General features: G+C 27.0%; 1 protein-coding gene and 1 long non-coding RNA gene across 11 annotated transcripts in view; one reads left to right on the top strand and one right to left on the bottom strand.

Annotated features, from left to right (window-relative positions):
• The window catches only part of LOC142229417 (uncharacterized), a 250695-nt gene that overhangs the window by 68611 nt on the left and 168214 nt on the right, over positions 1-13870 (bottom strand). For 8 of the 10 annotated variants that reach the window (XM_075299974.1, XM_075299973.1, XM_075299980.1 and 5 more), the window contains one exon: positions 7476-7682. The exons of the other annotated variants lie outside the window; for them this stretch is intronic. The gene's annotated coding sequence lies outside the window, so the exon portion shown is untranslated. The remainder of the gene's footprint in view (positions 1-7475; positions 7683-13870) is intronic. 10 annotated transcript variants of the gene reach the window in all.
• Positions 10048-10470, top strand: LOC142232410 (uncharacterized). The gene is made up of 2 exons (XR_012721118.1): positions 10048-10147; positions 10230-10470. It is a non-coding gene; the product is annotated as an uncharacterized LOC142232410 (long non-coding RNA).

Here is a 13870-nt window from a genome sequence, read left to right as displayed (position 1 = left end):
ATATTTTCTGTTTTGGCCTCTCACGTTATTAGCCATTCATTAAACGCCCGTTTTTTTCCGCCCTCCGAGTTTGTTTCTTCCTCACATAGGTTTTGGTTTGGCTGTTTCTTTCGTTCAATGCAATTTTGTGTTAATAAAGATTTTGTTGTTGAAGTTCATTGTCATGTGATTATAGCATTAAGCATTTTCGTTGTTTATAGTAATCGTAATAGAAAATTGGAACGAATATAACCACAAACAAGAGATTTGAATTTATTACACAATGCAAGTATCTTGGTAAACATATTGGTATTTTCCAAGAACTGTGTTAGAAAAATTTCCAATGCTATCCGTTGCTGTTGCACAACAATAAGTGCTAATTATGCAATTTTCTTATGGACTTTTATGAGAAATAATTTTCTTTTGGTTTGGTTCTTTTGCCCAATTAATTTGACCATAAAATGCCATTGAACTTTTCAATCTGACACAAATATATAGCACAGCTGTTATTCAGCCTAAACCCAGCTATCACGTATACAACAAAGCTTATTTAAATCTGGGTATTGCACTTACCCTTTACAACGTGACAAAGTAAGAACAAATTAAAGCTTAAGATTTAATTATAGGCGTGGAGGAAACTAATTTTATAAAAGTAGCTCTGAAGCGATCTGAAAATGGGTCGGATTATTACCAGGGATTCAACAGTTGGTAGATTTCTACGAAAAATGGTAGATTTTTTTCTGTTTGGATTTTTCTCAATATTCCTCTCCAAATAAGAGGTACATCACAAATTTTCTATAGAAAAAGATTTTGCTAAAAATTTCTATAGAAATAAAATTTTGCTAAAATTTTCTATAGAAATAAAATTTTTAAAAAATTTTCCTATAGAAATAACATTTTGACAAAATTTTCTATAGAAATAAAATTTTTAAAAAATTTTCTATAAAAATAAAATTTTGACAAAATTTTCTATAGAAATAAAATTTGGACAAAATTTCCTGTAAAAAAAATTTTTGAGTAAATTTCCTGAAAAATAAAATTTTGAGAAAATTTTCTATAGAAATAAAATTTTGACAAAATTTTGTATAAAAAAAATATTTTGACAAAATGTTCTATAGAAATAAAATTTTGATAAAACTTTCTATAGAAATCAAATTTGGACAAAATTTTCTATGGAAATAAAATTTTGACAAAATTTTCTATAGAAATAAAATTTGGACAAAATTTTCTATGGAAGTAAAATTTAGACAAAATTTTCTATAGAAATAAAATGTTGAGAAAATTGTCTATAGAAATAAAATTTTGAGAAAATTTTCTATACACTGAAAAAAATATTGTCGTGAGGTCAAAGATTTCATGTCTTTAAAATACGAATACAAATTTTGCTTAGCATAGAAGACGCATTTCTCTAAAATAAAGTTATTTTCCTTGTCCAAAAGTCGATAAACTTTTTAATGAAGTCGTATTGTCCTTATAATTAAGTGATTTGACTTAAAATCGGATATCTTAACATGAAAGAAAAAATTTATAGGCTAAGGTCAACTTGACTTTAATAATTCAGAAAAATTCTTTAAATTTAATGAAATTGTCTTTAAATTTGTTGTCTTTTTGCATCTTGACTACAAAGCAAAAAATCGTTCAAATATAGGACATGTTTTTCAAAACTTTATTTTAAAGAAGTTTTTTACTTCAAACATAGCATAATTTCTACTGGAAGTCGAGTCCTAATTTGGAAAATAAAGTTGCCGTTAACTCGTTTTTAAAGGACTTCGATAGCATATGAAGAAAAAAAGCTGAGAAAGCGAAAAATTAAAATGTGCTTCCTAGAAGCAAGTACACAAAACCTAAATTTAAAAGAGAATTGTGTCTTAAAAGTTTCCTTACTTGTATTCTCCGCTTCTTTGGCTCGGAATCAATACCAAATTTTTTAAAGTAAAGACAAAATCTTTGGAACCGAGTATGCTTTTTTTCAGTGCAGAAATAAAATTTTGATAAAATTTTATATTGAAATGAAATTTTGACAAAATTTTCTATAGAAATAAAGTTTTGGCAAAATTTTGTATAAAAATAAAATTTTGACAAAATTTTCTATAGAAATAAAATTTTGACAAAATTTTCTATATAGCTAAAATTTTGATAAAATTTTCTATAGAAATAAAATTTGGACAAAATTTTCTATGGAAATAAAATTTTGACAAAATTTTCGATAGAAATAAAATGTTAAGAATATTTTCTATAGAAATAAAATTTTGACAACATTTTCGTTAGAAATAAAATGTTGACAACATTTTCTATAAAAAATATTTTTGACAAAATTTTCTATAGTAATAAAATTCGGACAAAATTTTCTATAGGAAAGGAAATTTAAAATTAAAGTCAATATTAAAATAAAATAACAAAACATAAGAAACAGTTTTTTCGTAATAACCACAAAAATGTGATTTTTAAATAAGAGTTAGAGTTGAATAAGATTTTTTAGTTAGTAGTTTGTTGGTAAAAGTTTCTTAAAATTTTAGTAGATTATTTTTGGATCGACCGGCAACCGTGATCAATGTGGCACCTTACCCAATGTGGCATCTCTCTTATTTATAATAATCATTTAGATCTGAAAAAAGCTTGCCTGGAGATGCGGAAGTGGCTCATTTGTCAGTTGCATCCATTCCAAAACAATATCTATAGTAATAAAATTCTGACAAAATTTTCTATAGTAATAAAATTTTGACAAAATTTTCTATAGAAATAAAATTTTGAGAAAGTTTCCAATAGAAATAAAATTTTGAAAACATTTTCTTTAGAAATAAAATTTTGACAACATTTTCTATAAAAAATATTTTTGACAAAATTTTCTATAAAAATAAAATTTTGACAAAAACTTCTTTAGAAATAAAATTTTGCTAAAATTTTCTTTAGAAATAAAATTTGGATTAAATTTTCTATAGAAATAAAATTTGGACTAAATTTTCTATAGAAATAAAATTTTAAAAAATTTTCTATAGAAATACAATTTTGACAAAATTTTGTATAAAAATAAAATTTTGACAAAATTTTCTATGGAAATAAAATTTTGACAAAATTTTCTATAGAAATAAAATTTTCTATAGAAATAAAATTTGGACAAAATTTTCTATGAAAATAAAATTTTGACAAAATTTTCGATACAAATAAAATTTTGAGAAAATTTTCTATAGAAATAAAATTTTGACAACATTTTCTTTAGAAATAAAATTTTGACAAAATTTTCTATAAATAATATTTTTGACAAAATTTTCTATAGAAATAAAATTTTGACAAAATTTTGTATAGTAATAAAATTTTGACAACATTTTCTTTAGAAATAAAATTTTGACAAAATTTTCTATAAAAAATATTTTTGACAAAATTTTCTATAGGGATAACATTTTTAAAAAATTTTCTATAGAGATAAAATTTTGACAAAGTTTTCTATAGAAATAAAATTTTTACAAAATTTTCTATAGAAATAAAATTTTGACAAAATTTTCTATAGAAATAAAATTTTGACAACATTTTCTATAGAAATAAAATTTTGACAAAATTTTCTATAGAAATAACATTTTGACAAAATTTTCTACAGAATTAAAATTTTGACAAAATTTTCGATAGAGATAAAATTTTGACAAAATTTTCGATAGATATAACATTTTGCCAAAATTTCGTATGGAGATAATATTTTGACTAAATTTTCTGTAGAAATAAACTTTTGACAAATTTTCTATTGAAATAAAATTTTGACAAAATTTGTATAGAATTAAAATTTTGATAACATTTTCTACAGAATTGAAATTGTGAGAAAATTTTCTATAGAAATAAAACTTTGACAAAATTTTCCATAGAAATAAAATTTTGACAAAATTTTCTATAGAAATAACATTTTTACAACATTTTCTATAGAATTAAAATTTTGATAAAATTTTCTATAGAAATAAAATTTTGACAAAATTTTCTATGGAAACAATATTTTGACAAAATTTCTTATGGAAATGAACTTTTGAGAAAATTTCCTATGGAAATAAACTTTTGAGAAAATCTCCTATAGAAATGACATTTTGAGAAAATTGCCTATACAAATAAAATTTTGATAAAACTTTCTATAGAAATAAAATTTTGACAAAATTTTCTATAGAAAAACAATTTTGACAAAATTTTCTACACAATTAAAATATTGTCAAAATTTTCTATAAAAATAAAATTTGGACAAAATTTTTTATAGGAATACAATTTTTAGAAATTTTCCTATAGAAATATAATTTTGACAAAACTTTCTATGGAAATAAATTTTTGACCACATTTTCTATAGAAATAAAGTTTTGACACAATTTTCTATAGAAATAAAATTTTACAAAATAATTTTGTTTGTTTTGGTAGATTATTTTTGACTCGATTGATAACCGTGATAATTACACGCATTCAGTTTGTAACACATTGAAATATCAATTGTTGACTATATGAAGTATATTCTTGATCAGGGCAAAATTCTAAGACAACCTAATGACGACCGTTTGTCTGCCTCTTGTAATCACTCTACAGCCTTCAATAACGAAGCTATAGTGCTATAATTTTGTTCAAAGTCATTTGTTTTTTGCAGAGAGGTTAAGTTCAATGAGGAGTCAAATACGTGGGTCCATGTTTTCGATATAGCCCCCATAAAAATTTATCCTCCGAGTTGACATCCAAAAACTGCAAAAGCTCACCGCTGCACAAAAAAGATAGACTGGAAAGAGCCAAGGAGTTGCTTCGAGTGCACGAGAGTGAACAGTGGTTTTCTACACTGAAAAAATATTATCGTGAGGTCAAAGATTTCATGTCTTTAAAATACGAATGTAAATTTTGCTTATCGTAGAAGACGCATTTATCTAATATAAAGCTTTTATACCCACCACCATAGAATGGTGACGGGGGTATAATAAGTTTGTCATTCCGTTTGTAACACATCGAAATATCGATTTCCGACTATATAAAGTATATATATTCTTGATCAGGGAGAAATTCTAAGACGATATAACGATGTCCGTCTGTCCGTCTGTCTGTTGTAATCACGCTACAGTCTTCAATAATGAAGCAATCGTGCTGAAATTTTGCACAAACTCGTCTTTTGTCTGCCGGCAGGTCAAGTTCGAAGATGGGCTATATCGGTCCAGGTTTTGATATAGTCCCCATATAAACCGACCTCCCGATTTGGGCTCTTGGGCTTATAGAAATTGTAGTTTTTATTCAATTTGCCTGAAATTTGAAATCTAGAGGTATTTATGACCATAAAAAGGTGTGCCAAAAATAGTGAGTATCGGTCCATGTTTTGGTATAGCCCCCATATAGACCGATCTCCCGATTTTACTTCTTGGGCTTATAGAAACCGCAGTTTTTATTCAATTTACCTGAAATTGGAAATCTAGAGGTATTGTAGGACCACAAATACGTGTGCCAAAAAAATGTGAGTATCGGTCCATGTTTTGATATGGTCCCCATATAAAACGACCTCCCGATTTGGGGTCTTGGGCTTATAGAAACCGTAGTTTTTATCCAATTTGTCTGAAATTGGAAATCTAGAGGTATTTTAGGACCATAAAAAGTGTGCCGAAAATGGTGAGTATCGGTCCATATTTTGGTATAGCCCCCATATAGACTGATTTCCCGAGTTTACTTCTTGGGCTTCTAGAATCCGAAGTTTTTATCCTATTTGCCTGAAATTGGATATCTAGAGGTATTTTCGGTCATAAAGAGGTGTGCCGAAAACGGTGAGTATAGGTCCATATTTTAGTATAGCCCCATAAGGATGGTATTTTAGGCTCACAAAAACGTGTATCGAATTAAGTTTTTATCGGTCCATTTGGTAATGCCTCCATATAGACCGACTTCACTTCTTGAGGGTGTAGAAGGCGCACTGATCATGAAAATTGCTTGAAACTCAATGTAAAATTTCCAGATTTTACTTATACAGATTTAAGATTTCAAATAATTTTTTTATTTTTTTTATAATTTTCTTGCACACTTACAAGAGATGTTAATGATTCCTCTAAAACTCAAACAAACATGGTTCTTATAAATCCAGAATCTGATATAGTCCTCATAGAAATCTTTAAATTTATCTTCGGAAAGTGTCCTCAATTCCTCAAGCCCTCCTGAAATTTCAAAGGAAACCCTAATATTTGGTTCATGGTGGTGGGTATTTAAGATTCGGCCCGGCCGAACTTAGTGCTGTATATACTTGTTTCCTTGTCCAAAAGTCGATAAACTTTTCAATGAGGTCGTATTGTCCTTATAATTAAGTGATTTAATTTAAAAATGGATATCATAACATGAAAGAAAACATGTTTGGGCTAAGGTCAACTTGACTTTAATAATTTAAAAAAAAATCTTTAAATTTAATGAAATTGTCTTTAAATTTGTTGTCTTTTTGCATCTTGACTACAAAGCAAAAAATCGTTCAAATATAGGACATGTTTTTCAACACTTTATTTTAAAGACGTTGTGTACTTGAAACACAGCATAATTTCTACTAGAAGTCGAGTCGTAATTTGGAAAATAAAGTCGTCGTTAACTTGTTTTTAAAGGACTTTGATAGCATATGAAGAAAAAAAGCAGAAAAAGCGAAAAATTAAAATTTGCTTCCTAGAAGCAAATACACAAAACCCGATTTTAAAAGAGAATTGTGTCTTAAAAGTATCCTTACTTGTATTATCCGCTTCTTTGGCTCGGAATCAATACCAAATTTTTTAAAGTAAAGACAAAATCTTTGGAACCGGGTATGCTTTTTTTTCAGTGTAGGGAGCAAACCATTCCAAGTTGTGCAGTTTAAAAAGATGGGGTTAAAGAGCTCATCTGAAATTTTACAACTTCCATTTGTCACCAGAACTACTGCGTCGCTGAAGGTAATGGTATGGGTCGTCGTAACAACTCGTGTTCATCGACCTTGAGGTCGAAATATATGTAGAGTATTATTGTGAACTTGTCCTAAAGCCGCAGATAGACAAACATTTCTTCCGCAGACCATTATCATTCCAACAGGACGCGTCAGCCAAGAATAGCTTAAAAAAAAGGAGGTTCCTCGTTTCAATTCTATCGGAGATTTTAGATTTCAAATCAAGGCGTTACTTCATCATTTTCTTGCACATTTACACGAGATGTTTATGATTGCTCTAAAACTCAACCAAAATGGTTGTTATAAATCCAGCATCTGATCTAGTCTTCATAGGTAGAATCTTTAAATTTATCTTTGGGAGATCTGTATCCAAATTTTAATTTAATGATCCTAAATTTAAAGTCAGATAGGCCGCTAAAAAATGTCTTTATTTTAAAGAAGCAGCATCTTTGTCTCGGAATCAATACCAAAATCCTTAAGGGAAGATTAAAATCTTTGGATCGAAGTAAACATGTTTTTTGAGTGTATCTTTTGAAGTAGACCAATCTCCCGATTTGACTTCGTGAGAGCATGGAACCGAAATAACTTTTACATAAAATTATTATAAAAAAGTTGTACTTACAAATTAATAAACTACAGCAGAAGTCCACTTTAGATGTAACATGAAGCGGATGCAATAATCTTAACCCCACATTGAAGAGGGAAAACTTCTGACATTAATGTTTCCACTGTAATGCAAGAAATTTCAACCAAAAATAAGTTCAAGTTTAAACTTAAACTAGACTTCCATTAATTGGAAGGAGGTTGTTGGCTAGCTGCTTTTTTATATCTAAAAGAAATGAAAGGAAACAAAAATAAAATAAAAACAAAAAAACATTCATTAATACTTATTTACGAGTACAAAAAATGGGCTATTTTCAAATGACTAAAACAATGTTGCAACTTCTTTTTGTGGGATTGTTTGTTTGATGTTTTTTGTTTTATGTGACTAAATCGAAAATAAAAACCTAACCCTATAATTACTGCCGCTCCTTTTGTTTACGTCTCAGACATAAAGCTTAATATAACAAAACCAAAAAAGGAAGGTGAAGCAATGCCAGCTAATGGCAAAATTTGTATTGTTGGTCTTAGTCTTATGTGGCCTAGTAGGAGGCAGCTGATGTTGTATAAAGGAAGTAATGTGGGAATCACAAACATTATGGGTCATCGAAGTTGTCCTATTGTGTGAGTTGACTTACGAATATACGACATGATGTGTTCATTTGGCAAGCATACATGGAGATTGCAAAATCTATACAAAATTAATCTCAATTTAACAAGAAACTTTTGTAAACTGTAAGTCGATTAAAGGCTTTATACAAACGGTAATTTATAAGGTATATATATTTATAAGGTATATATATTCTTGATCAGGGAAAAATACTAAGATATAAGATATAATGATGTCCGCCTGGCTGCACGGTTTCCATAGCTGGTATAATTCTACCAATATGGTAGATTTTTTACTGTAGATTGATACAACTCTATATTTTTTGGTACACAGAAAAAAAAGTGTATTGTAAATTTAAGGACCATTTTGACTTCCACATAGTTCAACAAATTTACTGTAATATAGTTCATTTTTCGTAACCACAACGAAAATTAACTTAGCTAAAGCAAAACTTATAAAAATTCAGTAAATGTTTTTTAGTTCACTAACTACGAAATGGGAAGGATTTTTCCTTAAATAAATTTACAACACAGTAGTTAATGCATCGTTGATTCTATTATAAAAATACATGGGCAATATAAAAATCTTACTACGAAATGTGGACAATTTACTAAGAAAAAATTTTGTATGGAAAAACATTTTTGTAGTAAAAATTAACTTAACGACATTACCGATTCGTACGATGACTACCTACAGATTATTTCCCTTTTTATTATATGTTGGAGTGTTTTTACTCACATTGAACATTTTAGTTAAAATAGAATAAAAATTAGTTAATATAATCCTTGACAGGTGTATATAATTTTTATAGATTCCTCATAGATTTGGTATATATTTTACCTTAACTTATAGATAGAATTCCAACTAATCAATAAACGTGCTACTGGAAAATGTGAGTGCATCATGCGAGGGAGTTTTTAGAGACATTTTGTGTATATCTCGTATGATTGTGTTTGTTATTGCGTCATTTATGCTGTTGTTGGTTGTTTTGATTCTAGAGACAATGGAATGTTCCTTGTGTGTTGTTGGTATCTTTTGTGGTGAGAGTTGTTTTTTTGCAATAGCAAGATCAGAAAGGGATCGTGTGTGTGTGTGGAGTTGTTTTTCTTTACGGCAGGTATGTATCCCTTACGACTATTTGTGGCTTTGAGTTTTATTGTTGCATTCAGTTATGTAGATGCATTTATGAAGTGCACACGTGGATTTAATTTTGCAAAATTGTACGTGCGGTATTGGTGTTTACTAATGAAAATACATTTATTTCGAAACATTTTAGAAACTGAGAAGTGAATGATGTGTTGTTAGAGGAATCAAAACCGCTTTTTATTGATAAAAAACAAATAACAGATTAAGGAACTGTATATTTCTGTTAATATGTTAGTTTAAAATTAGTGCGGATTTTAAATTGATTTACATAAAATATATACAACATGAGTGGTAATAGGATGATTTATATTTATTCTACATCTGGATCACAGGTTGAGAATCATCAATTTTTTGGAATCTATATTTTTTATGTTACAGCAATTCCTACAGGTGAGTACTAAGTTCGAGTTTAGCCGCTAAATTTTATTAAAAATAAATCACTAAGCAAAGTATAAAATTATACGTCTTCGATACAAATTTAAATATAACTTGATGGAGAATAGCCCAAATCTTATTTATTATTTTTTATAATGGATTATTAAAGAAAACTTATCATGGAAATTGCAATTTTAGCCGCTAAACTCGAACTTAATATCCACCTTAAATAGTAAATGCTATACTGACAAGTGGAAATTATGTCTAATTTTATAATATTTTTTATTTCAAATATATTTTGAGAATAATTTCAATAACGTCCCATTTGTCCATGGATATTATTCCAATAATGTACCTACTGGATGGATTTTTCAATGTGGTAAGTTTTTCTATAAACGGTATTTTGTCCGTTTTTAATAAAACCCAAATTTCAATTTATTAAAAATTATTTTTTTCACTTGCAGGTAGACAGGTCTAGTAATGGTAATTTTTTGAATATTCTTACTGTTTAATACTAATTAAGCTGATATCCTTATTGGCTCTAGGAAATACTCTTGAAAACCGTAAGTTAAAGATCAATATGAACGATAGAATTAATTAATTAATAATATTTTTCTTATATTTCGTATAACTTTGCAATTTCAGATGCTTATAAGCCAAATCCGCCCAACAAAAGTTAGCCAAAATCGATGAAATTGGACAATTCAATTGAATATAGCAACTTATGCCACATATATCTTTCATATGGATAGAAAACATGGAAATTTAAATTAATTAGTTTAGTCCTAATAACATAGAATATTACTCTTTTGAAGAAGCAATTACTAACTACCGACAAGTAAATGCGTCCAACGTACTAATAAAAATATCTCCTTTATTGTATATCATAAGCCATAGTTTTGTGTAATATAATAATAATTTTTTGAAATAAAATACTGGTGGTTATAGAAAATTGACTTGTTTTGTACGAAAAATTTCTTAGTTGTATACAGGCTTGTTGTACCTTTGATTCCTCAATTTCTCTACTTTTTTGAAAATTATACCGACAAACAGTTTATTTCAAACCAATTTCTTAATACAGGTTTCCCAAAAAATTGTTAATTTTTCCGGATAGCAGGAATATTTTGAATAAGTTTAACTACATTCTTCCCACAGCATAGTAATAGTGAACTAAAATACGATGTAATACATGAACTAATTTATAAGAAAATCATGAACTTATCTAGATGAAAAAAATCTTTGGCGCCAAATCATGGTCATTCTTACTATGGGTTAGTTCATTTTTCATAAAAAATAGTAATCTTTTTTTTCGGTGTAGATTTTGATATATTCCTCTCCAATATTCAATAGAAAAAAAATTCTGTAGAAGTTAAATTTAGATAAAAGTTTCTATGGAAATAAAATTTTGACAAAATTTTTTATAGAAATAAAATTTCGACAAAATTTTTTATACAAATAAAATTTTGAAAAAAAATTTTCTATAGAAATAAAATTTTGACAAAATTTTCTATAGAAATACAATTTTGACAAAATTTTCTAAGAAATAAAATTTTGACAAAAATTTTTATAGAAGTAAAATTTTGACAAAAATTTCGATAGAAATATAGTTTTCTATCGAAATAAAATTTTGACAACATTTTCTATGGAAATAAAATTTTGACTAAATTTTCTACAGAAATTAAATTTTTACAAAATTTTCTATAGAAATGAAATTTTGACAAACTTTTCTATAGAAATAAAATTTTGATAAAATATTCTATGGAAATAAATTTTGACAAAATTTTCTATAGAAATAAAATTTTGACAAAATTTTCTATGGAAATAAAATGATGACCAAATTTTCTATAGAAATAAGATTTCGACAAAATTTTCTATGGAAATAAAATTTTGACCAAATTTTCTATAGAAATAAGATTTTGACAAAATTTTCTATAGAAATAAATTTTTAACAAAGAAATATAGTTTTCTGTAGAAATAAAATTTTGACTAAATTTTCTACAGAAATTAAATATTGATAACATTTTCTATAGAAATAAAATTTTGACAAAATTTGCTTTAGAAATAACATTTTGACTACATTTTCTATAGAAATAAAATTTTGACAAAATGTTTACAATATTTTCTATAGAAATAAAATATTGAGAAAATTTTCTCTAGAAATTAAATTTTGACTAAATTTTCTATAGAAATAAAATTTTGACAAAATTTTGTATAAAAATAATGTTTTGACAAAATTTTCTATAAAATTAAAATTGTGACAAAATTTTCTATAGAAATAAAATTTTGACAAAATTTTCTATAGAATAAAATTTCGACAAAAATTTCTATAGGAAAAAAATTTTGGTAAAATTTTTACAATATTTTCTATAGAAATTATTGTCGGTTTTTTCCTTTAATCATTGTTGTTGTTTTTGATTTCAGCTTAAAACCAGGCATTGACTGAACTACAAGTGTAGCTTAACCAAAGAAAAATAAATTATTTCGGCATAAGCCGGCTATCATGTAAAACCTTTTTTTGGAAGGTTCAGGTGTGGCGCACTTTTGGGTTTAGAGAACTGCCTGAATTTATTCTGATAATTGGTTGATAGTTTTGCTGCAAGTAGAGAATGCTGATGAGGAATGTGGTAATTCCGCAACGTGCGTCCATCCAACCATCTTGCAGTCTATAGGGCTTTGCCCAAATAAATTTGACAAACATTCTTTTCCTCTGTTGGTGAAGCTACACTTGTAGTTTAGTCAATGCGTGGTTTTAAGCTGAAATCAAAAACAACAACAATGATTAAAGGAAAAAAACCAAGAATAACAGACCAAAACGAATGAAATAAAATTTTGACAAATTTTTCTATAGAAATAAAATTTTAACAAAATTTTCTATATGTAAAATTCTATATAATAAAATTTTCTATTGAATCAAATTTTGAGAAAATTTTCTATAGAGATAAGATTTTCACAAAATAAAATTTTGACAAAATATTCTACAGAATTAAAATTTTGATAAAATTTTCTATAGAAGTACAATTTTGAAAAAATTTTCTATAGAACTAACATTTTCTATAGACATAAAATGTTGACAAAATTTTCTATAGAAATACAATTTGGACAAAATTTTCTGTAGAACTAAAAAATCTTTAACTTTATTTCCAGTTATTTTATTGTTGATTTAATATAAACTAAAAATTAATTTGAAAATTTTGATTCTATTGTGTTTATTTAATTAATATTCATTGGGATAAGTAATATTTGGCAAAAGAAACAAAAGAAAACCAAATTCAAAAAAGAGAAACTAAAACCATTTTAACTTAAGTTATTTGGAAATTATTACACTGAAAAAAATATTGTCGTGAGGTCAAAGATTTCATGTCTTTAAAATACGAATACAAATTTTGCTTAGCATAGAAGACGCATTTCTCTAAAATAAAGTTATTTTCCTTGTCCAAAAGTCGATAAACTTTTCAATGAAGTCGTATTGTCCTTATAATTAAGTGATTTGATTTAAAAATGGGCATCTTAACATGAAAGAAAAAATTTATAGACTAAGGTCAACTTGACTTTCAGAAAAATTCTTTAAATTTAATGAAATTGTCTTTAAATTTGTTGTCTTTTTGCATCTTGACTACAAAGCAACAAATCGTTCAAATATAGGACATGTTTTTCAAAACTTTATTTTAAAGAATTTTTTACTTCAAACATAGCATAATTTCTACTGGAAGTCGAGTCCTAATTTGGAAAATAAGGTTGCCGTTAACTCGTTTTTAAAGGTCTTTGAGCTGAGAAAGCGAAAAATTAAAATTTGCTTCCTAGAAGCAAGTACACAAAACCCGATTTTAAAAGAGAATTGTGTCTTAAAAGTATCCTTACTTGTATTCTCCGCTTCTTTGGCTCGGAATCAATACCAAATTTTTTAAAGTAAGGACAAAATCTTTGGAACCGAGTATGCTTTTTTTTCAGTGTAGTTAAGAAAAAGTTTTCTTCACATTCATAATTTTTGGTTTACTTATACACAGAAAATTTTACTAAATTTGAATTTTTCACAATTTAGAGATCAGATTGTCCTAACAAATGCGGTTATACCACAAATGAGTCCATTTTGACATTCGTATGGAGCTAAAAACATTTTTGCAATTTCTAACTACAAGTTTTTCTTTAACAACCAAGCAAAAAAATTGGAAGTTGTTGTACAAGGATGTCTTTTTAAGCCCATCCCTGGATATTCCTTCAATTTTTTCTACTTCCGATGAAGTTTTTCTGGACATGTTCAATATTTACTTATTATTTATCACAGTTTA

Source organism: Haematobia irritans, chromosome 3, assembly GCF_050003625.1.
Source record: "Haematobia irritans isolate KBUSLIRL chromosome 3, ASM5000362v1, whole genome shotgun sequence".
Classification (NCBI taxonomy): Eukaryota; Metazoa; Arthropoda; class Insecta; order Diptera; family Muscidae; genus Haematobia; species Haematobia irritans.
The sequence above is the reverse complement of the archived record's forward strand: the minus strand, read 5'-3'. Positions and strand labels throughout refer to the sequence as shown.